This window comes from Ambystoma mexicanum, chromosome 8 (genome assembly GCF_040938575.1).
Source record: "Ambystoma mexicanum isolate Mex_15411 chromosome 8, UKY_AmexF1_1, whole genome shotgun sequence".
NCBI lineage: Eukaryota > Metazoa > Chordata > Amphibia > Caudata > Ambystomatidae > Ambystoma > Ambystoma mexicanum.
In genome coordinates, this window is record NC_090929.1 from 32,400,426 (window position 1) to 32,427,710 (window position 27,285).

The following is a 27,285-nucleotide window of genomic DNA, read 5'->3' on the forward strand; positions in this document are numbered from 1 at the left end:
AATAGGTATTGTTGTGTAAAGATTCTTTGAACTATATACAAATAAAAAAATAAAAAAAAAGTTGGTGAGCTTGTCCTCTATGCAATTTTAGGGTTGTTCTTTTGAGCCTCTTTAAGGCCCTGTAACAGGGGCCTGATGTACACCGCATAGTCTAGAATCCATGCTGTACAGTAATTACACAACCCTAGAAATGTCTGCACCTCTTTGACAGTTTTGGGCTGGGGAGTGCTGCGCACTGAAGCTGCACTATCGGGTATAATTTGCTTTCCGTGAACAGATATCAACTGCTTAAATAGAGCACTTCTTGGAGGCAATATTGCAGCTTTGCCTTATCTACCTTGTACCCTTTGTATGCCAGCAGCTGCAGGAGGGTAATGGGAGTCCTTCCTGCACTGCTGCTTACTGTCACTGCACACCAGCAAATCGTCAACATTCTGAATAATGGTACTGGGCTCTTGGATATTCCCTAGGTCAGCATGTAGAATCCTGTGGAAGATGCCGGGGTACTTACAGTACCCATGAGGCAATATTGTGTGCTCTAAATGCATTCCCCCATGCGTAAACGCAGTGTGGTACTTCAAATCGGGGAGCAGGGCTATCGAGAAGGTGTTTTTAAGGTCCACCACGGTGAAGTGGGTTGCCTCTTTCGGGATGCTGCACAGTATCGTTGCAGGGTTCGGAACTACTGGAAATTCTGCCTGGACATTGTCATTTAGAGGGCAAAGGTCCTGTATCATCCTCCAACTCCCCCGTTTGCCTTTTTAATCGGATAGATAACCGTGTTGCATGGGGAGGTAGATGGAATTATTATTCCCTGATTCAGAAATTCCACAATGGTGTCCTGTATGCCCTCTTCCGCCTCTTTGTACAATGGGTACTGTTTAACTCGGGGTAACAATGCGCCTGGTTTCAGTGTTATTCGGTCCAGCGCCACTCCCTGCAAGAGCCATACGTCGTGAGCATTAGTTGTCCATAATCTCTCGGAGACCTGCTCCAAATCACTGTCGGTGAAGGGTGGTGGAGTGACAAGGGCCAGCAAAACACACTGCACATTTTGATATTGCACCATAATGTCACAAGGGATATAATTTGCTAACACAATCTCTTCATGGACAACCCGATCTTCAAACAGTTCTGCATCTGGAACTTCTTTGAGGGGCGCTGTTCGATCAATGCTCAATACAGTAAGCCACTCGCACCCATGAGAGTATATGCCCACCTCAACAATCCTTTAAGCCAACACAATCAGACCCTGTAAATCTAGGGAAATTATCATACCTGCCACAAGCTCTGGGGTCACCACGGGTCAGAAGAGGAAATCTGATTGTACCCAGCAACAGGCCTTGCCAATCTGGGGCACTGCATCAAGTAATTCTGTAATCACGCACACAAACATGTCCTGGTCCTTGAAAATGCAGTGAACACCACCTCCTCTCTGGCCTGTATGACGACCATGGCCCTTACGGCACACATACCTGGGCTGGCATATATACCACCCCATGGTCTGTAAAGAAAATGGTCATGTTCAGTTTGCTCAACCAGTCTCGGCCCAACAAATCTATTGGGGAGGACTTGGAATACAGTAAGGGTGCACGCACCGCTTTTCCTCCCGTTTTGATAACTACCTCTTCTGTGTAGGGAACCGTTGTGACAACCCCAGAGAATCCATGCATGTCAAGAGTTTTCACCTGATAGTGGGAAGTTACCCTCACTGATGCATAATTTAGTTGCCCCTGTGTCGACCATAAAGATGAATTGCTTATTACCTCTCAGCACCGACCAAGGGTTCCTCGTCACGTTGAGTAGTCATGGACAGGACTGGGCACGCAAGAGCTTTCTGTGGGCTGTCCTAATCATGATGCGTATTGGTAACTGGGAACGTGAAGGGGTTTCCTCCCATGGCACTGACCCCTCGGTAAGGTGCTACCGTTCCATTCAGCACTGCATTGTGTGTGGCTTTTGGCCTCCGTACAAAGTTTTCTGCTAGGCCGACTGCGGTTGCACATTAGGTGGTGCTTGGGCCTGCATCTATGGTGGGTGTTTGGTGGCAACTGGGTGTAGGCCTAGTGTATTTCATAAGGAATGGAGGTGAACCTCAGTGGCTGTGGTAGTGCTGGGGCCAGGTGATTGTATGCATTATACCCCGCCCCCTGCCTTCTTCACCACTCTTGCAAAATGTCCCCACTTCCCACAGCTCCCCTACCACCTCTGGGTCCCATTCCGCACCCAATCCCCCTTGCCCCTCTGCTCCCTTGAAACCCTCCTCTTCCCTGCTGCTGACCTCCTTGGTGCCACTCAGGATACTGATGCGGGGGTCCGCTATCCCTGTCCTCCACCTGGCCAAAATGCTTTTATCCTTATATCTGTCCGAGTTGCAGCCTACTCTGCTGAGGTTCTGTGTTTGCCATCACCGCCCCCTCCACTGCAATTTTAGGGAACTTTTTCTGCACTAGTTTTGCTTTCTCTGTCGGCAACCTTTGAGCTGTTTCTTTTTCTTGTTCTTAAATCCTTTTGCAATGGTATATTATTATAGTCTGAATATCGGCCCACCCCTTTGCCTCTATGCCCACTATCTTTTCAAGCGCTTTCTGAACTTCCTTGGGCAATCCCTTCTTGATAACAAAATAGAAAAGAGTAACTGATCGATCCCACTGGTTACACATTTCCGCCCATCACATCTCCTGCACTTTTAAAATGTACTGAGTGGCATCTTCATCCCCCATGGTGTAGGGCATTATGGACTGCAAGTCTGGTGTGTCAGAAGACACCTGCCACAGTGCACCCCACACCTGAGCGCTAATATTGTTAAACGGGCGCGTCATCATGTTGCTTCACTCCTGGATTCCCTGCATGGTATCGAGAGACGCAGTCTCAAAAGTAACAGTTTGAAAACCTTTGTCAAATTTCCTTGGGTTGGTGTAATGCCAAACTCTTAACAGGGTTGTTCCCTCAAATGATGTTTCTAAGGGCCGTCGATGTCCTCAAGTCCAAAAGCAAAATCTGCCTCAAAACCTATGCTTGCCCTCACTCTTAGACAAAATGTGTTCTGGGGTCTTCTTAAAGGAAGAATGGTGGCTAAAAAAAAGAAATGTAAACCACGACTGGTTCAGGGGGCCTTACCATTAGGGGTAATACTGTCAGTTTAAAAAAAATAGTTCAACACAAAAAGTGGGGCCCTTGGAACCTTCCACATAGGGCTCTTCCACCAAGTCAATAAGGTTCAAAATGTCTCTGGGTTTCTTGGGGGTCCCTTCCCCAAACTTCAATCCTTTCAGTTCTAAACAAACACAGTTCTCATTAGGCCTCAGGGTTCCCTTCCCCACGTTTAGGCCTCTCTTAACAAAGTTCAACAATTTAGGCCCCTGTGGTCTCACACAAAAGTTCACCATGTCAAGATACACTGTTTTAACACAGTTCTTTCCATGGGGAAGTGTCAGAGACTTTGTAAAACGATGGGCTTTGGCGTGACCACTCTGACTTCTGACCCCTCTCCTTGTACTCTGTAACTTTCTTCTGGCACCTTTCCCTCTTGTGCTCTTTTGACTCTTTCTTCTTCTCTTCTACCTGTCTTTCCTTTTGCCGTGCACACCTGCACCATCTTCTCACTTTACTGTGCCTCTTGTTACACTCCTTTTATCTTTATGCCCCTGGCACACATGGTTCCTTTGGTTGTGCACCCTAGCACCTTCCTTTCTCATTGTGGTGCCTCTTGCACTTTTTTTTCAGCCTTTGGGTCGCTTGTACCCTCTTTTTCTGCTTTCCGGTTGCTTGCACCCTCTTTCCTGCTTTCGGGTCGCTCGCACCCTCTTTGCTTTTTTTTTCTTTTCTTTTTTAATATAACTTTTCCAGTCTGTCCTGTCACTCGCATCCTTTTTCCTGTTTGAGTTGGCTTGCCCCCTCTCTTTTTCTTTCTCTCACTCACTTTGTCTGCTGGGTCGCTCGCACCCTTTTGCCTTGTTCTGGTTGCTTGCACCCTCTTTGCTTTCTCTTGCTTTGCGCCGCTTTCACACTCTGCTTTTCCTTACTTTCCCTTTGCTTTCAACTTACCACGTCACTTTCTGCTTTTAAGTCTCCTCTCCCGCTCCAGCCATCCCCACGCCACTGGGTTCTTGTCACTTTGGATACGAGACTCACCCAGACACCGTTGCGCTGGCAAGCAGCTTCCAGGGATAGAGGAGGTGGGTGGGGGGGGTCAGGGTCTCGCCAACTGCCCCTCAGATACCCCTGCAACCGGCACACATCCCAGGGGGAACGAGCAATGGCCTGGACCCGGCCAACAATCTGCAACTCACCTTCCTCCAGCTTCATGGAGTCACAGCTCCCTTGCACGCTGCCACCTCTCAGGTACACAGGGTCAGCGTTATGGTGTCCTGTTATCCTCCGGTCCTCCCAGGCTACTCTTTTTGCTGCCATCACGTTCCAACCAGCAATCCCAGCTCGCTCACTGCTTCTGGCTGTCACAAGTCTCTCCCCTTCTCACCTGTTTTTCCTGTTTGCTTGCGACCTTCTTTTGTGACTTCTTTCGCACGGTCCGGGATTTGTATAAGCCTGTGTGCGGGTCTTCGGATTCCAGCGTGCTTCGTCCAGATTGTCCGGGACGGAACCAGGAAGGAACAATGTCTGTGCGCGGAGGCACGGAAGCCGTGACTTGAGCGCGGGTGAAAATCCAGGAAAGTTCGGTAAAGTTTGAAGGATGAAAGGGAAGGAGGAGGAATCAAGGAACCGGGAAATAGAATTCAGGAAATTAGCCCCGAGCGAACTCCGGTAGCACACGTCCAGCTACGTCAGCAGTAGCGTTCCACATCAAGCGGCCATGTTGGAAGGATTACGGAGTTCAATCCCCTATGTGTCAGGGACCACGAAGTCCAGAAGGGATGCAGACAGCAGTTCATGACAGTATGCCTCCACTGAAGCCCAGCTCCTCTGGGTTTGCCCGGATGTATAAGATGGCATCTTTGAATCAACCAGGGAGCATTCATGTTTGACACGGGTTCCCAAGTGCACTCACTGGGAGGGTATCCTTTCCATTCGACCAAATATTGTAGTTGACCACGTCGGTATCTAGAGTCACAGATTCTGGAAACCTCATATTCGAGTTGGTCATTGATAATCACTGGGGTAGATATTGGAGCAGTTCGAGGGGGCTGAACATATGGTTTCAACAGAGAAGTGTGGAAGAATGGATGGATCCTTTTTCATGATTCTGGTAGCCGAAGTCGAAAGGCCACTGTATTTATGATTTCTTTTATAGAAAAGGGCCCGTAATACCTGGGAGCCAGTTTATTTGGTTGCAGATGTCGAGGAAGGAGTTTCGAGGATAACCAGACTTTAACGCCTACGGAGTAAGAAGGCCCAGGTCCTCTTTTAGAGTCGGCATGATGTTTAACGTCTTTTCGGACCTTTTCTAAGTGTTCCTTTGCTTCTTTATGTACATTAATTTAATAAGGGTTTCAATCCAGGAATCAACCGTAGGAACTGGGGTAGGGTGTGGGAGAATGGACGGTAGAACCGAAGGATGAAATCCTTGACTACAGAAGAAAGGACTGGTGTTGATAACTGAATGTTCTGAATTGTTATAAGCGAATTCGGCCACAGGTATTAAGAGTGACCAATCATCCTGGACCTTGGTGGCGAATGCAATGAAGATACTGTTCCAGAGTTTGGTTTACACGTTCAGTGGCTCCATTGGTCTGTGGGTGATAACCTGAGGACAGGGCACGTTGGATTCCCAGTATACGACATAATGGTTTCCAGAACTGGGATATGTATTGGGGTCCTCGGTCAGAAATAATCTTGGAGGGTAGCCCATGAAGCCGGAATATGTGTTCCAGGAAGATTCCGGCGAGTTCAGATGAGGATGGCAGTTTGTATAAAGGCGTAAAATGAGCCATACGAGTGAACATATCAATGGTAAACATGATAGTTGTGTATCCCCTGGAAGATGGTAATTCCACGATAGAATCCGTGGCGATGAATTCCCAGGGTCTTGTTGGTATTGCTGGTTGAAGCAGTAGACCTACCGGTTTCTTATTATCATGTTTGTTCTGATTGCAGACTGCACATGCCTGGATATGGATCCGGATATCCTCTTTCATCCTCGTCCACCAAAATTGTCTTTGTATTAAACGGAGGGTGTTGGTGATGCCACGGTGTCCTGAATGAAAAGTATCATGACATAGGCTTGTGATCTTTTGCCGCAGTCCAGGAGTGGGGATGACCAAGCGATTGTCCTTGAACAGATATGTCCCTTGTCTTGAGTTTCCATCGTTTGAAACCTGGAAGGAGTTTAAAAGAAACAGAGGACTGAGTTTGAATTCGAATATTCTCCATGAGGGTGATTGCTTGGGCAACAAATATTGTGTGGGGAAACATCTTAGGAAAAGTCTGATCTTCAAGGGTTTCGTAATCGGGACGTCTGGATAAGGCATCGGCTATTATGTTGTGTGTTCCAGGGACATGATGGATTTGAAACTGATATTGAGCAAAAAAGAAGGCCCAACGGGCTTGACGACTGTTTCTACATTCTAGGGATTGCAGGACTTGGAGATTCCGATGGTCCGTGCGGACCTGTACCGGGTGTTTGGCTCCCAGGAGAAAATGACGCCAATCAGTGAAGGCTTGGCGGATGGCTAGCAGTTCTTTTTCCAGGACGGAATAATGAGTTTCACTGGGAGTCAAGGTGCGAGAAAGATAGGCAATGGGGTCTTTTAACTTATCATCATCAAGTTCCTGTTTTAGGACTGCCCCGATGGCGTAGTTGGAGGCATCAGTTTCCACAAGTAAAGGGCAATCAATGTTGGTTTGAGCTAGAATGGGAGCTTGTGTAAACTCCGACTTCAACCGTTGGAAAGCCGTATCTTGGGCTGAGGTCCACTGAAAGGGGGTATCCTTCTTTAGCAATGTAACAATAGGATGTACAATCTCCGAAAAGGCTGGTATACATTTCCGATAGAAGTTAGCAAGCCCCAGGAAGAATTGAATTTGTTTTACTGTTGTTGGAATGCGCCAGGATAGAATGGAATCTACCTTTGAGGGGTCCATTTCAATCCCTTTAGGGCTAAGAACGAATTTGAGATAGTGAACAGTTGATACATGGAAAAGACACTTCTCGGGTTTGGCCGGGAGCTTATGTTCACGTAGACAATGTAAAACTGCCTTTACGTGTTCTTCATTTTTCAGATGGTCCTTGGAGTATATCAGTATGTCGTCCAGATATACAATGACGAAGAGGAACAGCATGTCAGAAAACGCCCGGTCCATAAAACGTTGGAAGACCGCTGGGGCATTAGCAAGTCCGAAGCGCATAACCAGGTGTTCAAAATGGCCAAAAGGTGTTCTAAAGGCTGTTTTCCATTCGTCACCTTCCTTTATACGAATTAGATGGTAGGCACCCCTGAGATCTGATTTTGTGAAGACTACTGCACCTCTTATTTCTTCCAGGACATCCGAGATGAGAGGCAATGGGTAGCGGTCCTTGAGAGTACACTGGTTAAGGCCACGGTAATCTAGGCATGTTCTAAGCTCCTTGGTATCTTTCTTGGGAACGAAAAATAATGAAGCGCCCGCCTGGGACTTGGATGGTCGTATGGTGCCATTTTCCAAGTTAGTATCCAGGTATTCCTGGAGGGCACTCTTTTCAGGTTCTGATAAAATAAATATTCTCCCGAAAGGATTACTGCTGAAGGTTCAGTATCGATGGCACAATCCTCAGGTCTGTGAGGAGGAAGAGCTTGAACTATGGCAGTTGAAAATACATCTGTGTAAGCCTGATAGGCCCTGGGAATTCGGATGATGTTAGAGACAGTGACCGGACTCTGTTGGATTTCTTGCAAGTTTTCAGAGGACTTTGCTAAGGAATCTAGGAATAAACAGTGGGACATAGAGTATTCAGAACCAAGAAACAAGGAGCCTGCTGCCCAATTGATGTAGGGGTTATGCTTCTGTAACCAGGGCATGCCTCGAACCATTGGATAGTGGGCAGATCTTATGATGTCAAATTTGATCCACTCTTGATGGTGATTTATAGAGAGTAGGATCTCTTTAGTTTGAAGGGTTATGGGTCCTGAAGATAGGGGTCTTCCATCAATTGCCTCTACAGGTTGCATCGTCTCTCGAGTTTCATGTGGAATGTTGTGAGTAGTGACCCAATCATGATCTATGAATATACCCATGGCTCCGCAATCCACTAATGCCAGAATGGGGTAAGATTCTTTCTTGGAAGGCGATAGAAAGGCCTGAAGAATCACAAGCTTATTTGGTCCAGGAGAGTTCAAGGAAGGAATTGATGTGGAGCAGACGACATTCTCCCGAAACTGTGCCCCATCTAGGATCGGGAGCTGCAGTTTCCTGAACGCCGTGGAGGCGCAATAGGGCACTCTCTGACAAGATGTTTATTGGAGGCGCAATACATGCAGAGACCAGTGTGAATGCGGTGCCTCCTTTCCTATGGGGTAATGGGTCCACGGAATGCCCCCAGTTGCATGGGTTCTGGATCTGAGGTCGGAGTAACTGCAGGTTCTGGTATAGAAGGGTGGTCTATGACAGCCTTTTGGAATGATGATTTCGACTTCTTTTTCTCCGCCTTTCTTTCCTGGATTCGAAAATCAATTTGCAAGGACGGGTCCAAGAGGGCCTGGAAGGAATTGGGGCGAGCTACCCTGGCTAGCTCGTCCTTTATTTCTTCATTCAAGCCTCTGCGAAAGAGAGTGAAGCTAGCCTCTTGGGACCAATCAGCTTCCTTCATAAGTTGTTTGAAACGGGTGACATAGGTAAACATATCCTGGGATCCTTGTCGAAAATCAAGTAGACGTTCTTGAGCGCTGTAAACCTGCTCAGGACGATCAAACATGGCCTTTAGGGCTTCCACAAATCCATTGTAATCATCCAGGAGGGCGTCGCCCGAATTGACTAGGGGAGTTGCCCAGGTTAATGCGTTGCCAGTGAGGTGTGATGTGATATAAACCCCACCTTTGCTCTAGGGGTGGAAAAGTAGTATGGCTTGAAGGTGAAATGCACCAAGCATGAATCAAGGAAGGCACGAAGGGTCTTTGGAGAGCCATCATATTTGTCCACCACTCCTATAACACACTTTCCATGGTAGCAGAATCACGAGACAATACCAGCTGCTTTAAGGCAGCGTTCTCAGCTTTAAGGTTTTGAACTTCTGTGGTGAGTTACTGCATGCCTCGCATGAGGTCTTAAACCACGGCTTCCATCCTGTATCCGTATCGATTTTTAGGCGTCTCAATCTGTCACAAGTCTCTCCCCTTCTCACTTGTTTTTCCTGTTTGCTTGCAACCTTCTTTTGTGACTTATTTCGCACGGTCTGGGATTTGTATAAGCCCGTGCGCAGGTCTTCGGATTCCAGCGTGCTTCGTTCAGATTTTCCGGGACGAAACCAGGAAGGAACAATGTCTGCGTGCGGAGGCACGGAAGCCGTGACTCGAACGCGGGTGTAAATCCAGGAAAGTTCGGTAAAGTTTGAAGGATAAAAGGGAAGGAGGAGGAATCGATGAACCGGGAAATAGAATTCAGGAAATTAGCCCCGAGCGAAATCCGGTAGCACACGTCCATCTACGGCGAGCATAGCGTTGCGCATCAAGCAGCCATGTCGGAAGGATTACTGAGTTCAATCCCCTATGTGTCGGGGACTGTTAGGCAGAAACCTGTGCAGTTCCCTTAGGGACCACTGCAAAAGATTTAGGACTACAGGTGTTAGCAGTAAACCCACTTGGTAGCAGTCTGTACCACCCAGATTTACCTGGTAGCTGTGGCTGAGCAGTCAGACTTCCCTCAAGAAGAGTTAGGCAGTATGCAGAATATACACAATAGGTATGTTAGGGAGAATTCCCTGTTTAGGCTGAATTTCCTAACCTAGTGAGTCCCCCAGCAGCTTTGCTGGGTTTTTGGGGTTTATTTTTTTTCTCCTGCCAAGAGTGAGACTCTTTTACCCTCACTCTTGGGCATGATTTGAGTGTGTTTCTTTGAATCTAGATGTGTTTAATGGGCTATGGGGTCTTTTACCCCATAGGGCTTCATTTGTTTTTGTGATCTGTGTTACACAGCACCCTCAGTGCAGTAATACAGGGGTGTCATAGTGACCCCACAGTATAGACTCCATACCCTGGGACTGACTACTGTCTCCCAGGACATGTAAAGTCACCATTGACTTTACTAGTCTTAAATTCTGAACAGAACCAGTACAAACCATCATATTGTGGACGTACTGGCTGGGGCAATTCGATTGCCCCAGGGTCTGTTAGTCGAGGGGGCATGTCTCCGTCCCCCCTGATCGAGTTTTGGCTGGTGGCAGTGGATACTACTTTTTATATTCAACCGCGAATATTTTCCTATGGGATTTCCCATTGTTTTAGGCTACTATCTTTATTTAATTATTTAAGGTAGCCTCGAACATACCGCCGGTTTATTTAATTAATATTAATTCTCCGGTTGGTATTTTTTGCCAAAACTTGATTCTAAAATGGCGTTTGTGTTCTCTTCTGTGACTCCAACCCAAGTCGAGCCCTTTGTTCCACTTTTTGGCGGGCTTTTCCACAGAAGCCCTCCAAAGTGGTGCTACTATGTCTGGGGTACTTAGGAGGGGTGGAGGGGAAATTAGGCACCCTGGACTGAGTTGCCTAGGCAACTCAAGTTGCACTCCGTCCTGATTGGCCCAAGTGGTGAGCCGGCCGGCTCACCACTTAGCATGTTTGAGTGACAGCTAGGCTGAGTGAATGGGGGTTTGCTGCACAAAAGCAGGGCTTTGGGGACTGGAACTTCAGAAGTCGCCACAGGACCTAAGAATCCGACGAGGGAGAAGCTGAGCCGACCTGCAACGACACCACGACCGGTGGAGCCCTGCTGGACCGTCTCACCACTTTTCCCAACGACAGAGGATATCTCCCGCCGGAGAGTCTTCTTCCTTTAACTGGTGGGGATAACCAGTTTCACCATCTTTTTACTTTCCCGACGTATCTCGTGGCCGCCTTGCCCGTGCTAAGCACTCCGGCAACCGGGATACCACGTTTTACCACGACCGTGAGATAAAGGTACCACCTTTTACCGGAAAACTCAGCGGCTGGTTTCTGCCCTGGTAGTGCAACGACCTGCATCTTTCCTCCACGTCGAGATCTTCTCTTCCCCTGGACGACGCCGCAACTTGCAACCACTACCAGGAACAACTGCCACCGCTGGAGGATCCTTCCCACTTAAGGTACTGTGTCCTGCCCGGCTTCCCTTGCAACCGACTGTACGGGTTATATTTAGCCCCCGGCTTTCGAACCTGTTAGCCTGGGACACCCTGGCTAAACTTTTCTAAAGCCTCTCTAAACTCTTTTCTGAACCCTCTGCAAGACTTTCTAAGCCTAGTGTAACTGTGTGATCTTGGGCGCATTTGTGCTCTGCTCTCTCTAAGAGTGGGCCCAGCCGTTGGACTTTGGCTCACCAGTGACTTTTTGCTCTCTGCCTTGCTAATAGTGTTCCTGAATCATAGAGTGGTGTAATCCTGCAAATTCTGTCTTTTCCCTCCCTTTTCCACAACCTTAGTAGAGTGCAATCTAGTTAAGTGCTCACCTCTATGAAAATAATTGGTGTTTACTGTGATTTTCTAATAAGGGGAAAAAGGGGTGTATATATCATAATAGTGACTGTGTTTAGAATATTTTACAATAAGAGTGCTGGAGTGTTTCACTGTGTGTTTATAAATAATTTTCTGATGTTTGTTAATCTGCTTAGAATCACATGTTGTGCATAGGTCCGACATCCAGTGGTCACTGCGGAGTATTGCATTTTGTTTTTCGTAGTCCTAAAGGGGACGTCGACAAGGCGTGTCTGTAACACTATCCCCTAGTAACGTGCGTTGTACCCACAATCCCTCACGTGTCGAGGTCCCTCAGATTGTTTTTTTCCGCCCAGCTACTGGTCGCCTTTATGCGGAGCTCCTCGAGAGACATTGCCAAATAGTTTCTTTGACCTTTGGTCGTTTGTTATTAATATCAATAACGTAGATCCCTCCCTCGACGCAGAGCCGTTTCTCTGCCGAGCAAGATCTTCGACGGAAGGACGAGCAGAGGGGATCCTTCGGCGCTGCCGAATACGTGGCCTGGCCTCGCCGGCCATAAACAGTAGGGAGAGTGGGGTTTTGTGGTCTTTCTTTCTTTTCTTTAAGAATGCCTTTCTCTTTCCCCTCCCTCTCTTTCGAGGTCGTAGTCACACCTATTACCCTCAGCTATGGAGAGGACGCCATTTAGGTTTTGCCCGCTTTACAAGGGTAAATATACCTGGAAGGATAAACGCAAACGGTGCAACCGTTGCTTACCCCTCGATCACCAGGAGGACGGCTGTGCGGCCTGTTAATTACTAAAGCCCAAAACTCTAAAAGACCGCAGGGTCAAAAGGTGGGCGGCCTACGCCATGTCTAGGCCTGACTCCTCGCCCGCTGCCGTCGCCGAGTGTGACGAGGACAGTGACTACACGGCTGTTAGGCAGAAACCTGTGCAGTTCCCTTGGGGAACACTGCAAAAGATTTAAGACTACAGGTATAGCAGTAAACCCACTTGGTAGCAGTCCGCACCACCCAGATTTACCTGGTAGCTGTGGCTGAGCAGTCAGACTTCCCTCAAGAAGAGTTAGGCAGTATGTAAAGTATACACAATAGGTACTCAAATACAATAGCACAAGCAAACACTGACCAGAGCTTGGTTTCAAAAGTATATAGTTATTTATTTATTAACCACACATAAGTTGAAATCACTCTAGCAAAATATAGTAAAAACACTTCAAACACAGTTATAATGAAAGCAGTTCCAACCCTTACTCCTATCTAGACAACTCTAAGTTAACACCACATAATTAAAACAGAGGTGAGCACTTAACGTTAGATGACACTCTAGTAGGTTCAAGAAAGGGATAAAAAGAAACAGAAATGGGTTAAACACACCACTCTAAGGTCCAGAACACTTGCAATAGGCTCAAAGAAGCACAAAGTCACAGGTGAGCAAAAGTCACTAGGCAGGGCCCACTCTTAGAGTAGCCGGAGCGAAAATGTGCCCAAGATCACACTGTTATTAGGGATTCAAAGTCTTGCAAAGAGTTAGAAAGAGTTTAGAGTGGCTTAGAAAGTTTAGCCAGGGTGTCCCAGGCACTCCCAGGGTCGAAAGCCGGGGGCTAAATCTACCCCGTACAGTCGGTGGCAAGGGAAGCCAGGCGGAACACGGTACCTTAAGCGGAAAGGATCCTCCAGCGGTGGCAGTTGTTCCAGGCAGTGGCAGCAAGGCTCGACGTCGGTCAGGGGAGAAGAAGTTCTCGCTGAAGAGCAGAAGAAGAAGGTCGTTGCACTGCCCGGGAAGAAACCAGCCGCGGAGTCCTCCGGTTAAAGGGTTGTACCGACTTTCGCGGTTAGGGGTAAAAGTGTGGTATTCCGGTTGCCGTGGTGTTTGGCACGGGCAAGGCGGCCACGAGATACCTCGAGAAGCGAAAAGAAGGTGAAAACTGGTTGTCCCCACCAGTCAAGGGAAGGAGCCACTCCGTTAAGAGTTCTCCTCGGTCGTCGGGAAAAGTGGTGAGACGGTTCAGCAGGGCTCCACCGGGTGGTGTCGTCGAAGCAGGTCAGCTCAGCTCTTCCCTCGTCGGATTCTTGGTCCTGTGGCGACTTCTGAAGTTCCAGTCCCCAAAGCCCTGCTTTTATGCAGCAAACCCCCATTCACCCAGCCTAGCTGTCACTCAAACATGCTAAGTGGTGAGCCGGCCGGCTCACCACTTGGGCCAATCAGGACGGAGTGCGACTTGAGTTACCAAGGTAACTCAGTCCAGGGTGCCAAAATCCCCCTCCACCCCTCCTAAGTACCCCAGACAGAGTGGCACCACTTTGGAGGGCTTCTGGGGAGAAGCCCGCCAAAAGTGGAACAAAGGGCTCCACTTTGGGTCAGAGTTACAGAGGCGAACGCCAACGCCATTTTAGAATCAAGTTTTGGCAAAAAGTCCCAACCGGAGTTATAATAATAAATATATAAACCGGCGGTATGTTTAAGGCTACCGTAAATAAATAATTAAATGTGTTAGCCTAAAACAATGGGAAATTCCATAGGGAAATATTCGCGGTCGAATATAAAAAGTAGTTTCCACTGCCACCAGCCAAAACTCGATCAGGGGGGACGGAGACGTGCCCCCTCGACTAACAGACCCTGGGGCAATCGAATTGCCCCAGCCAGTACGTCCACAATATGATGGTTTGTACTGGTTCTGTTCAGGATTCAAGACTAGCAAAGTCTTTGGTGACTTTACATGCCCTGGGAGACAGTAGTCAGTCCCAGGGTATGGAGTCTATGTTGGGGAGTCCCTAGGACACCCCTGGGTCACGGCACAGAGGGTGTTGTGTAACCCATATCACAAAAATACATGAGGCCCTATGGAGTAAAAGACCCCATAGCCCATTCAACACAAGGTTTAACTAAGAAAACACACTTCAACATGTCCAAGAGTGAGGGTAAAAGAGTCTCACTCTTGGCAGGAGAAAAAAAGAAACCCCAGAAATCCAGCAAAGCTGCTGGGGGACTCACTAGGTAGGGAAATTCAGCCCAAACAGAGAATTCTCCCTAACAACGGCCCCCGTAACCGAGGCTGTAGACCTCTCAAAGGAGCGTTCACGCTCCTCGTCGTCCGTCCCCAGCCCCGACAAGCCCAGCTCACGCCCAGCTTATGGGGATGAACACCCCGGCGACAAGGATGCACACAAAAAAACACCAAAGCACATACCCCCAGGCACACTTACGTCGAAGACGAAGGCAGCCATAGCGCCAACGGGGACGCCGGGCCCACCGACGTCTTAAGCGGACCGTAAGGGACGTCAGCCCTCCCCGCCACCGCTCCCGCGACAGGCCACTCAAAAAATAAGGGCGCTAACACCAAAATTTCTGGCGACGCGCATCGCAAGAGCGCTCACGTTGCCAACAAGGACTCGACGACCAACGACTCGACGAGCAAAGGCTCGACGTTTCATTGCGCGACGGCGAACGATCCCTCGGAAGAGAGACTGCTCGCCGAAAGCCTCGCACGCATAGCATCTAAGGACAGCCAAAGACGTACGGCGAGTGAAACGCCGGAAAACCGCGCATAAGGCCAAAGATGCGCCGAAGGCGCCGGAAGACAGATCAGGCCAGTTCCCGACGCCGACAGAATGCCCTAGCCAGCAAAGCCTACTCAGAAGGCGAAGGCTCTCATTCTTCGACGTTATGGGACAGAACCAGACAATTACAGGAGGAAGAAACCCCCCTTTCTTTCCCAGACCGTCCTGGCCGACCTCAGTGGACCTTTGAAAGGTTCCAGACCTGTATGGACAAACTAGATAGGTTCATGTCCATCCCAGAAGACAGGGCACCCAAGAGACCAAGGGAGGCACCCCTGGAGAGTCCAAGGGCTAAATACCAGAAGTTTTATAACCCCATACAGGAGGACATAAACTCTTACAATCCCACTGAGGAAGACACCTTCTTCCAAGAGGAAGATGAGTTCACCTATGTTGAGGACCAACAAGAAGAGGAAGGTTTTCACGAGGAAACTAACCTATGTGAGGAAGGATTCCAGGAAGACACAGGCGAGGGCGACCCAAATCCCTGGCAGTCACCGGCTAGGTCGACTGACACAGGCAGTAGCAGTATAGTCATCAGGTCTACTGAAACTACACCAGTCAGGAACCCTTCGCCTGTCGATGATCAACCCACCTTCAATGCACTGCTGAAGAAGGCAGCAGCACATTTCGAGATCGAAACTGGGGAGGTCACCCCAGACACCGATTTTGTGGAGAGGATTATCAAAGAAAAAACCCCCACTAGCCAGGTTATACCCATCCTCGCCTCAGTTAAGAGACGTATTACACCTTCTCTTTCCACTCCTGCATTGGTGAGAGGGGTCAATCCGAGGATTGAGAAACGGTTTTCTCCCTCTCAATCAGACCCATTATATATTAAGGGTCACTCAATCCCGGACTCCCTGGTTGTGACCAACACCAGGAAAAGAGCAGGAGTCCCACTATCTACTAGCGAGGCACCCCCAGATAAAGAGGGGAAGAAGCTGTATGCCCTAGCCAAGAGAATCACCACCTCTGCAGCATTCTCTACCAGAATCGCCAATAATAATACCCTATTGGCAAGCTACGCCGATGCCCAATGGACTAAGCTCAAACAGGACATCGAAGAAGCTCCCGAACCCCTAAAGACTCGTTTACTGGCTACAGTTAACGAGGGCTCTCTGGTCAATCAAAGCATCGTCAAGAATACCCTCGATGCAACAGAGACGGCTGGCCGCACTTTGGTACAAGGAATTTTACTGAAGCGTCACATCTGGCTTCGCAATTCCGGATTTAAGGCAGAAACACAAGCGTCCCTTATTAATAAACCCATAGAGGAGTCCAACCTCTTTGGGAGAGCAGTGGATGACGCGCTGGAGAACGTGAAGAAAGAATTTGATACAATAAAGACCTTAGACCAAATTTCAAAACCCCCTAACAGGCGGGGATTTGGTAATAAGCGCTTTTTTCGTGGACAACGCCAGCAACAAAACCAACAACAACCGTACTCTTCCAGCAACTACCAGAGTAATAGCGGCCAGTACAATCAGAGGGGTCAACGTCGTGGCAAGGGAAGAGGCCGGGGTTCCACCCCCAGAGGCTCCCAAGCCAACAACACCACCAAGTGACGCGAAGATTCGCGTCCCCTCCCATGCAACGCCGGTCGGGGGCCGGTTAACATCCTATCTTCCAGCATGGGAGGGAATAACATCATACCGCTGGGTACTTTCCACCGTAGCCCGCGGCTACTGTATAGAGTTCAACAGTTCCCCAACATACAGACCCCCGAGGGGACGCCGCATGACACCAGAAAACCTCGCCATCCTTCTCCAAGCAGTGGACCAACTGCTGGAAAAAGGAGCCATAGAGGTCGTGCCTTTATCTCAGGTAATGGAAGGTATTTATTCAGTGTACTTCCTTGTACCCAAAAAGGATCTAACCATGCGCCCTGTATTAGATCGGCGCCCAGCGAACAAGTTTGTCAAACCCCAAAGGTTTCGTATGGTGACCTTACAGGAAGTAATCCCACTGCTATCACAGGGAGATTACATGACAACACTGGACATGAAAGATGCATACTTTCATATTTTAATGTTGCCAGCGCACAGAAAATACCTCAGGTTCATGATAGAGGGCAAACACTACCAGTTCAGAGTGCTACCCTTCGGCATAGCATCTGCACCAAGGGTATTCACGAAAGTACTGGCAGTGGCAGCGGCCCACCTGCTCAGGTTATCCATCCCAGTATACCCTTACCTCGACGACTGGCTCATAACAGGGCATTCTTACGAGACATGCTTCTCAAACACCCAAAAGACTGTAGACCTTTTGTTCCAACTGGGCTTCTCCATCAACGAGAGGAAGTCCAGCTTAGACCCCAGCCAAGTCAAACAATTCCTAGGGGCTCTAATTCGAACAAAGGATGGCCTCGTCTTCCCCTCCAACAAGAGGGTCCAAAACATGCTGTTTCAGATCCCCCAATATGTGGCAGGTCGAGAGGTGACGGTGCGCAAAGCGATGCGATTGCTAGGAATGATGGCGTCGTGTATTTATTTGGTACCTCACGCGCGCATTCTCCCAATGCAAGAGTGGCTCAACAGCCAGTGGTGTCAGGCCAGCGGACAAAGGGACGATCTAGTGGTGGTCACGCAAGCCTTGGTTCTCTCGCTACGGTGGTGGACAAAGGAAAATCTGATAATAGGGAAACCCTTTGCCACACCCGTGGTGGAGGCCACTCTAACCACGGATGCATCCCTCACAGGATGGGGGGCTCGCCTATCCCATCAGACTGCTCACAGAGCATCCAAGCACATAAACCTACTGGAGCTACTGGCGGTGTTCAAAGCACTACAAGCCTTCCAGGAACACCTACAAGGGAAGACAGTGATGGTCCTTACAGACAGCACCACAGCCATGTACTACATCAACAAGCAGGGGGGCACCCACTCTCCAGGACTGTCCAAGCTGTCCCAGAATATATGGAAGTGGGCTCTCAAACACAACATGTTCCTACTGTCACAACACATACCAGGGGAACTCAATCTGCTAGCAGACAAACTCAGCAGAGACTTCCCCCTGCCCGAAGATTACGAATGGCAATTGCACGAAGACATCGTCTTAGACGTCTTCACGCAATGGGTATTCCCAGAAATAGACCTTTTCGCAACTCTGGAGAACTCACAATGCCAAAGTTACACCTCCAGGTACCCCCGGAACCAGTTCAAGGGGAACGGTCTGTCGATTCAATGGTCAGGGAAATTTGTTTACGCCTTTCCCCCGACTCCCCTTCTCAACAAAGTGGTGCACAAGATGCACCAGGAGCAGGTTACCATGATACTAGTGGCCCCAATGTGGGCCCGGCAGCCATGGTTCGCTCACTTGATGGAGATGTCCCTATCTCCCCCAGTGAAACTACAACATGCTGTCACAGGACAAGGGCAGGACACTGCATCCATGCCCTCAAACCATGAATTTAGCAGCCTGGCTCCTGAGATCATAGAATTTGGACATCTACAACTCCCGCAGAGATGTATGGACATCCTCAGGGAAGCCAGAAAACCTAATACTCGCCACTGCTATTCTAGCAAGTGGAAAAGATTTGTCATCTGGTGTAGAGGTAAGATCATCAACCCGGTTGACTGCTCTCCCACTAACATTGTTCTGTACTTGACCCATTTACTGGATTCAGGTCTAGTGTTCAATTCCATTAAAGTCCACCTAGCGGCACTTTCTGCATACACCACTTCCCAACTTAAAGTGTCGTGGTGGAAGATACCAGTTATCAAGGCCTTCATGGAAGGGGTAAACAGAATACACCCTCCGATAGCTAACCCAGCTCCCGGATGGGACTTAAATGTGGTACTTTCTAGACTCATGGGCCCTCCTTTTGAACCCATGCACAAGGCAACTCTTAAAGACCTCACTCTTAAGACTGCTTTCCTAATAGCTATCACCTCCATTAGGAGAGTAAGTGAACTACAGGCTCTTTCTGTTCTAGACCCCTTCGTAACAGTTCACAAGGATAAGGTGGTTCTACGCACACACCCAAGGTTTGCACCAAAATTCATCTTGAAATTCCATGCAAACCAGTCAATAGAACTACCAACGTTCTTTCAAAACCCTTCCAGCTTGGGAGAAAAAAAGTCTGCATACACTAGATGTACGCAGAACTGTCATGTTCTACATGGAAAGAACCAGACCACTGAGAAAGACTAATCAGTTCTTTGTCTCGGTGGCAGCAGGAAGATAAGGAGATGCAGTTTCAAAGTCCACTATATCTAGATGGATTGTTCAATGCATCACTCTGTTACACTCTTGCTAAGAGAGAACTACCCTTCAAGCCAAGAGCACATTCCACTCGAGGCACTGGGGCTTCCATAGCGTTCATTGCAAATGTTCCCCTTGAGTCCATCTGCAAAGCGGCTACTTGGAGTTCTGTGCACACCTTTACAAAACACTACTGTCTAGATGCACACTCTAGATCTGACTCCCAGGTAGGACAGGCAGTATTAAGACATCTTTTCTCTACTGTTCCTTCTCATAACCCACCGCCAACTCCGGGTACTGCTCGCTAGTCTATGCACAGCATGTGATTCTAAGCAGATTAACAAACATCAGAAGACAATGCATTACTTACCGTAAAAGCATTTCTGATGGTTGTATCTGCTTAGATTCACATGCGCCCACCCTTCCTCCCCGCTCGGATGGAAGGAACATAGACATCCTTTTCTATATTTCTCTCTTTTCTGTACTCACTCACGTCTAGAAGGCTCCCTCAGGGCAGAAAGATACAAACAGAGGGACCTCGACGCGTGAGGGATTGTGGGTACAACGCACGTCACTATAGGGATAGTGTTACAGACACGCCTTGTCGACGTCCCCTTTTCAACTACGAAAAACAAAATGCAATACTCCGCAGTGACCACTGGATGTCGGTCCTATGCACAGCATGTGAATCTAAGCAGATACAACCATCAGAAATGCTTTTACGGTAAGTAATGCATTGTCATATACTTTGATACCAAAGCTCTGGTCAGTGTTTGCTTGTATTATTGTATCTAAGTGCCTATTGAGTATACTTTGCATACTGCCTAACTCTTCTTGAGGGAAGTCTGACTGCTCAGCCACAGCTACCAGGTAAATCTGGGTGGTAAAGACTGCTACCAAGTGGGTTTACTGCTAACACCTGTAGTCTTAAATCTTTTGCAGTGGTCCCTAAGGGAACTGCACAGGTTTCTGCCTAACAAGGTACTCAGACACAATAATACAAGCAAACACTGACCAGAGCTTTGGTATCAAAGTATATAATTATTTATTTAAAAACACACTGTTTGAAACTCTCCAGCACTCTTATTGTAAAACACTCTAAACACAGTTACTATTATAATATATACAACCCTTATTCCTTATCAGATAAGTCTTAGTTAACACCACTTATTTTGATACAGAGGTGAGGCTTAACTATAGATGGCACCCCAATAAGTTTATGAAAAAGGGAGGGAAAAAGACAGAATATGGAAAGGTACACCACTCTAAGATTTAGGAACACTATTAGCAAGGCAGAAGAGCAAAAAGTCACTTGTGAGCCAAAGTCCATAGGCTCGGCCCACTCTTAGAGAGAGCAGAGCACAAATGTGCCCAAGATCACACAGTTACACTAGGCTTAGAAAGTCTTGCGGAGAGTTCAAAAAGAGTTTAGGGGGGCTTAGAAAAGTTTAGCCAGGGTGTCCCAGGCTAACCCAGGTTCGAAAGCCAGGGGCTAAATCTACCCCGTACAGTCGGTGGCAAGGGAAGCCAGGCGGAACACGGTACCTTACGTGGGAAGCATCCTCCAGCGGTGGCAGTTGTTCCTGGCAGTGATTGCAAGTCTCGGCGTCGTCCAGGGGAAGAGAAGATCTCGACTTTGCGGAAAGCTGAAGGTCGTTGCACTGCCAGGGAAGAAACCAGCCGCAGAGTTTTCCGGTTAAAGGTAGTACCCTTTATTTCGCGGTCGTGGTAAAACGTGGTATTCCGGTTGCCGGGGTGCGTGGCGGCCACGAGATGCGTCGGGAAGGCGAAAAGACGGTGAAACTGGTTATCCCCACCAGTCAAAGGAAGAAGACTCTCCGGCGGGAGATCTCCTCAGTCGTTGGGAAAAGTGGTGAGATGGTCCAGCAGGGCTCCACCGGTGGTGTCGTCGTGGCAGGTCGGCTCAACTTCTCCCTCGTCGGATTCTTAGGTCCTGTGGCGACTTCTGAAGTTCCAGTCCCCAAAGCCCTGCTTTTATGCAGAAAACCCCCATTCACTCAGCCTAGCTGTCACTCAAGCATGCTAAGTGGTGAGCCGGTCGGCTCAGCACTTGGGCCAATCAGGACGGAGTGCGACTTGAGTTGCCTAGGCAACACAGTCCAGGGTGCCTTAATCCCCCTCCACCCTTCCTAAGTACCCCAGACAGAGTGGCACCACTTTGGAGGGCTTCTGTGGAGAAGCCTGCCAAAAAGTGGAACAAAGGGCTCGACTTGGGTTGGAGTCACAGAAGAGAAAACAAACTCCATTTTAGAACTGAGTTTTGGCAAAAAATACCAACCGGAGAATTAATAATAATTAAATAAACCGGCGGTATGTTCGAGGCTATCGTAATTAAATAAATAAAGATAGTAGCCTCGAACAATGGGAAAATCCCATAGAGAAATATTCACGGTTGAATATAAAAAGTAGTATCCACTGCCACCAGACAAAACTCGATCAGGGGGGACAGAGACGTGCCCCCTCGACTAACAGACCCCAGGGCAATCAAATTGCCCCAGCCAGTACGTCCACAATATGATGGTTTGTACTGGTTCTGTTCAGAATTCAAGACTAGTTAAGTCAATGGTGACTTTACATGCCCTGGGAGACAGTAGTCAGTCCCAGGGTTATGGAGTCTATACTGGGGGGGTCACTATGACACCCCTGTGTTACTGCACGGAGGGTGCTGTGTAACACACATCACAAAAACATATGAAGCCCTATGGGGTAAAAGACCCCATAGCCCATTAAACACATCTAGAGTCAAAGAAACACACTCAAATCATGCCCAAGAGTGAGGGTAAACGAGTCTCACTCTTGGCAGGAGAAAAAAATAAACCCCAAAAATCCAGCAAAGCTGCTGGGGGACTCACTAAAGGGAAATTCAGCCTAAACAGAGAATTCTCCCTAACAGGGACCACAAAGTCCAGAAGGGACGCAGACGGCGGTTCATGACCACTGGCAGAACCACACCTTTTATAGTGTAGTGGAGAGTCAAGTGGAGTCGGGTGTGCACAGTTGTAGTAAAGTGCCTGACTTTGCCTCTTAGTGGAACAGCCTAATGGTGTTATGTAGTCAGCCTCTCTTTGCATCTCCATGCTGTTCCTATGGGTAATTCTCATTGCTTTCAATCGCCTCTTCCTCGGCCCAGTACTTATTGGAAATGGGCAGGGGGAGATGGGGTGAAATTGGAAATACCCTGTAAAGGCTGAGGGGAGTGTGTGTTGGTGGACAATTGGAAATGGGGAATACCATGTCTCGCCCCTGGGCATTCTCCACCCAATCTCCTGCGATCCTCCACTCAGGTGATTCTCCCTCGTTTGTCCCCCAGGATCAGGATCAGAAAGCAATGGCCCTTCTCTGGCCACCTAAATGGAAGATCATGGGGCAGTAGGTGGGAAAATACCTTCAGGTTTCTCACACCTGCTTTTATCCATACTTCCCCAGCCTGGTCCGCCACAATTGCAACAAGTAAATTCTTCATGTCTCCCACCGCCAAAGTTATTCCTGCTGTCTGCTTCACAAATGCATATATCCACTTTCCCGCCTCCGCAGTAAGGGGCAGGAACGTTTTGATCAAATTATTCTCATCAATCTGTGCCCATGGCACATAATGTGCCCTTCTAGGTCCCTTATGCAATAATGGCAGATGCGTGATCACTCCCCGCCTCACTTTCCGTCCATCACTTCCCTTTTTCCTTGCTACTGCTATCCTCCCAAACCTGCTGCTCAATCGCTCGCCCCACAAGCTTTCTACTCTTGGTGTAATTTATGGAGCCCCTTGTGCCTCACCTTCGTTATCAAACTCTTACACACTGTCCCACTCTCCTTCTTGCAGCTCTTGACGTGCCTCCCTGTCCGACCTCACTGTCCATAACCTGCGCTTTCTGCCCCTCGATTTCCACTACCGTGCTTCTCAGCACGCACATCCTTAATAGTAGTGCTATCCAGTCTAAACAAAATGTCTCAAGCCCTGCACTCATCCAGCCCACACCCCAGTTTGCTCTCCCCTTCTTTTATTGCCCTTAAACGGGCCACCTCCGCTTGTGTCGCCTCTAATGCCTCCTCTTACTCTGGTTTGTTCTCCCGCTTGGTAGTGCTGTTTGGGCTTGGTCGATATGGGGGTTGGGCAGTGGCAGGCGGATGCACGTATGTTGGGTTGGTGTTTCCTGTGGCTGGGTGGGCGGTAAGTGGATAAAGCACTCTCTAGGCGCGGGCGGCAGCTCTTCCCCTCTGGCGCTGTTGTGTTAACTATATTTAAAGTGGCACTATCTTCGCGTCGGGGCATACACCCGGCGGTGTCCTCAACCATTTTTCACAAGTCTAAAATCTCTTTTCGCTTCTGCAGTTGTTTACCTTTATACTTAGCAGTTAGGAGCCTGCTCATGTGGTCGACTGTCTCTGTTATTAGTACCGTGCTCTGGCCAGGGGCGGGGCATCCCATCTTGGGTTTCTACCATCCACTGATTGTGTCTGTCTTATCCTTGTACAATGGCAACGCATTGTACATGTACTCCAGCAGAGTCATCACCCGTATATTGACAATGACATTGTCAAAAGAAGCTTCTAATTATGCGTCTCGCACACAGTGTTAATATAGCAGTCCCTACCAGTCCTCCGTCCCCACCTGCCAGTAGCCCTTTGTCCACTCCCGAATCCAGCACACTTCTGCACTTCTCACGCCTCACACTTGCAACACTTCCACAGGCCCTCCTTTGGCCTCCACAAAATTAACAATAACAATTCAATACATTAAAACAATAAACTAAAATAATAGGCTAAAACAAATATATTTGGCTCAGGAATCCAAGCTCTATAATTATAGGGAGCTCCTACTTTTCTATCCTTCTTATCACAATAAAAAATGGCGCCACCTTCTCCCCTTACTCAGAAAGGATCCCACACTTCTGTTTCCCTTTTTATCTCCTCAATAATAATTTTAAAAAACACAAAACCAACCACGTGGCATTTCACGCTCTCATCCGTCACACATCCTTCACCTCCCAACTCACTCTTACCCCCGTTGTTGTCGCCCTCAAGAGGTGTGCTTAAATCAACGTGTTCACCCAAGCTCCTCCGTCACGAGGTCCCAAGAATGGCCTACCCCGCTCCAAAGAACAGACAGGAATTCTGTGAAAACGGCCCCTATACACCACTGCGGTTTGCACGCTTGGGCCTGGTCACTGTCGATGGGTCCGGCCCCTCCTGAGATGCGGCCTGGAAGCTTCGGACTATGCAGGGGTTGCTGGGATCACGTTGGGGTCACCCAAAATGTAGAGAAACCCCTCAACACTCACACCAGAAAAATGCAACCCACTAGGGAAAAAGGCCTAGCACAACTCTTGCAAGGAGAACAAGGTTTATTTCCACAAAAATAAAGATTCGCCAGCAAAGTACTCTGCTGCCACAGAACCTTCTGGCAAGATCAGTACGAGCAACACTTTATGAAGGCACGCGCGTCATCAGTGACGTAAATTACATTATGTACAAATCGAAATGGCCGGTTGGTTGAGACCCTATACATGGGCTACCTGCTCCATAAGGGATGCCAGGACATTGATCCCAGCCCCTTCTGTCCATTTCCTTCCACGTGGGCTCCTTGCGCGTCATCAGGCATGAAGCTACAATTAAATGGTTTTTATGTGAAGAAAAACAATACAGTCTCTATCTCTAACCTGATGTGCACCTTGTACTGCAGACAATGGCTTAAAGGATACTTTAAGGTTGTTGCATTGCACACACTAACTGTCTTCCAGACGCGCAAGTGCCCAACCAAATCTCCCCACCCTCGTTTTGGCTAAGTTGTTTTACCCCTCCCGGCACCTCGCAGCACAAATCACGTGACCTATGTTGAAAGCAACTGATCCCTGTTTTCACATCTTTTCTGATCGATTGGGGCTTTAACAGTTTTATGGTCGGTGGTCTAGAACTGACTGGTACCTTGGAATGCTAGGGCTCTTGGGATGAGGGCATTTGAGTTCTATTACTTAGAGCTGGGACGTGGAAGGCCAGAGGCTCGTGCCCTCCTTCTCGTGGCATTGCTTTTCGCAGCAGGGCAGGGTGACCTTACAGGGTGCATGTCTTTTGGGATACGAATGCTGACAACATAAGACAATGATGGGTCTATGAATCTCTGGCCTTTCTCATCGATGCCCATGCTACAATCTATTCCCTATTCTCGTATGCATACACCTATTTCTATGATCGTGTGGCTTGAGCTGCGATCCTGGCTGCAGCACAGAACTAGGCCTCTAATGCGCAGGGGGCCCCTGTGCTGGATGGTTACCGACTGCTGGCTTTGCCAGAGCCTGACAAGATTGGGGGGGGGGGGCTTGAAGGGGGGGGGATTGGGACAACAGGGCTGGTGGGAACTGCTGAGCTGGGATGAGTAGCATTAAGATCATCTCCTGGAACGTGAGGGGGCTGAATAGCTTCAAAAAGCAGAACAGGGTGCACGCATACCTGAGGGATAAAGGAGCATACATAGTCCTTCTGCAAGAGACACATCTCACGGCTGCTAGGCAGGCCACACTTATCAAAAGTTGGGTGGGGGAGGGGGGGCTTCACGTGTATTGATCCGCTTACTCGCCGTATGCTAGAGTCACCCGTGTACCCTTGTATAGGTGGCCCCTTCAGTGCCATTTAAGTTACTTGAATTTAGGTGCGATACCGAGGGCAGGATGGCCACTGTTCATGGGTTTTTGGAATAACGAGAGATCTGCATCATCTACACGTATGCCCCCAATCCTTTTGCCACCTCCTTTTTCAAGTCTCTGTGCCCTAGACTGGCACTGTATCGGCAAGCCTTGTGGTTATGGGGCAGGGGCTTCAATTGTACCTTAGACCCTGGGCTGGATAGGTCAGATGACAGACCTACAATGCCGGTAGCCCCCCCCAAACACATTAAATACCCTGCTGCAGGATTTGGGTCTGGGAGACATTTGGAGGTGTTTGCATGGGGACAGGAGGGGTTCTCCAGCATGGGGTCTGGCATGGATTCACATGCTCATGAATATTCCCCGTCGTCAGGCTGTGAATCCTCGGTAAAGAAAAAAATTAGTATCGGTTTCTGATCTGTCTTTCTTAGTAGTAACCGATCTCTGGGTCATACTGCCCCCAGCCAATGACTGCCCTCTCCCTAAGCCCCGCCTCTGGCAGCCATCCTCAGATTTTTACTGCACGCTCAAGTGTCGGGAGTCCTCGTGCTTTAGCTCTCGAGTTTTTGCTGCGTTTTCGCACTTTTTCAGGAGATTTTCTAATTTTTTCGGTTAATCGAGCCTCAAGCTCCACCGTTTCTACTTCTGATAACGGGGACCCGTTTCGGAATTCTTCTACGCCCCTCAAGGGTGAAGTTTTCGTCGAGTTTACACTTCTTGGAGGATTCCGGAAGATCTGCGGCCGACCTCAACGGACATGGCCCAGGACAAGGGAAGCTCGACGCCCAGATCCAAGCTGTTCAGGTGCTGCCCTGGATGCGGAATTGCAGAACTTTTTCAAGGAGGACGAGCACTCGCGTTGTCGCTACTGTCTTCATGAGGACAAGACACATGTGGAGAAGGACTGTGTGTTCTGCAAGAACCTTTCAGAACGGACCAAACAAGATCGTCGTTCCCGAAGGCGAAGAAAAAGTCTGAGCAGGCTTCTAAGTCCTGTGAGGGCGCCCCGGCGACGGGGGCCCAACAGAAGGCCAAGCACCGCGGGCACCGGGAGCGCCGAAAGGTCGGGCTCTTCGGCTGCCAGGCAGGGCGCTACTTCCCCGGCACGTTCGACCACGAGCCAGCGCTCTGGTCCGGGGAAGAGGAAGTCCGAGAACCCGGGTAAGCCACTGGAGCAGACCCGGTCGATCTCAAAGGGGGAGCGAGGCGCTGACCCTCCCCCCAGGGCGAAAGGCCCAGAACGCACCTAAGGTGGTGAGGGCTTGGATCCATCCGGCAAAGGCCTCTGTCGAAGTGGTCGCT

At 48.8% G+C, this 27,285-nt stretch overlaps 1 protein-coding gene across 4 annotated transcripts in view; it reads left to right on the forward strand.

The window, feature by feature from the left end:
- The window catches only part of NUP188 (nucleoporin 188), a 1,828,090-nt gene that overhangs the window by 1,315,338 nt on the left and 485,467 nt on the right, over positions 1 to 27,285 (forward strand). The gene's annotated exons all lie outside the window — the stretch shown is intronic.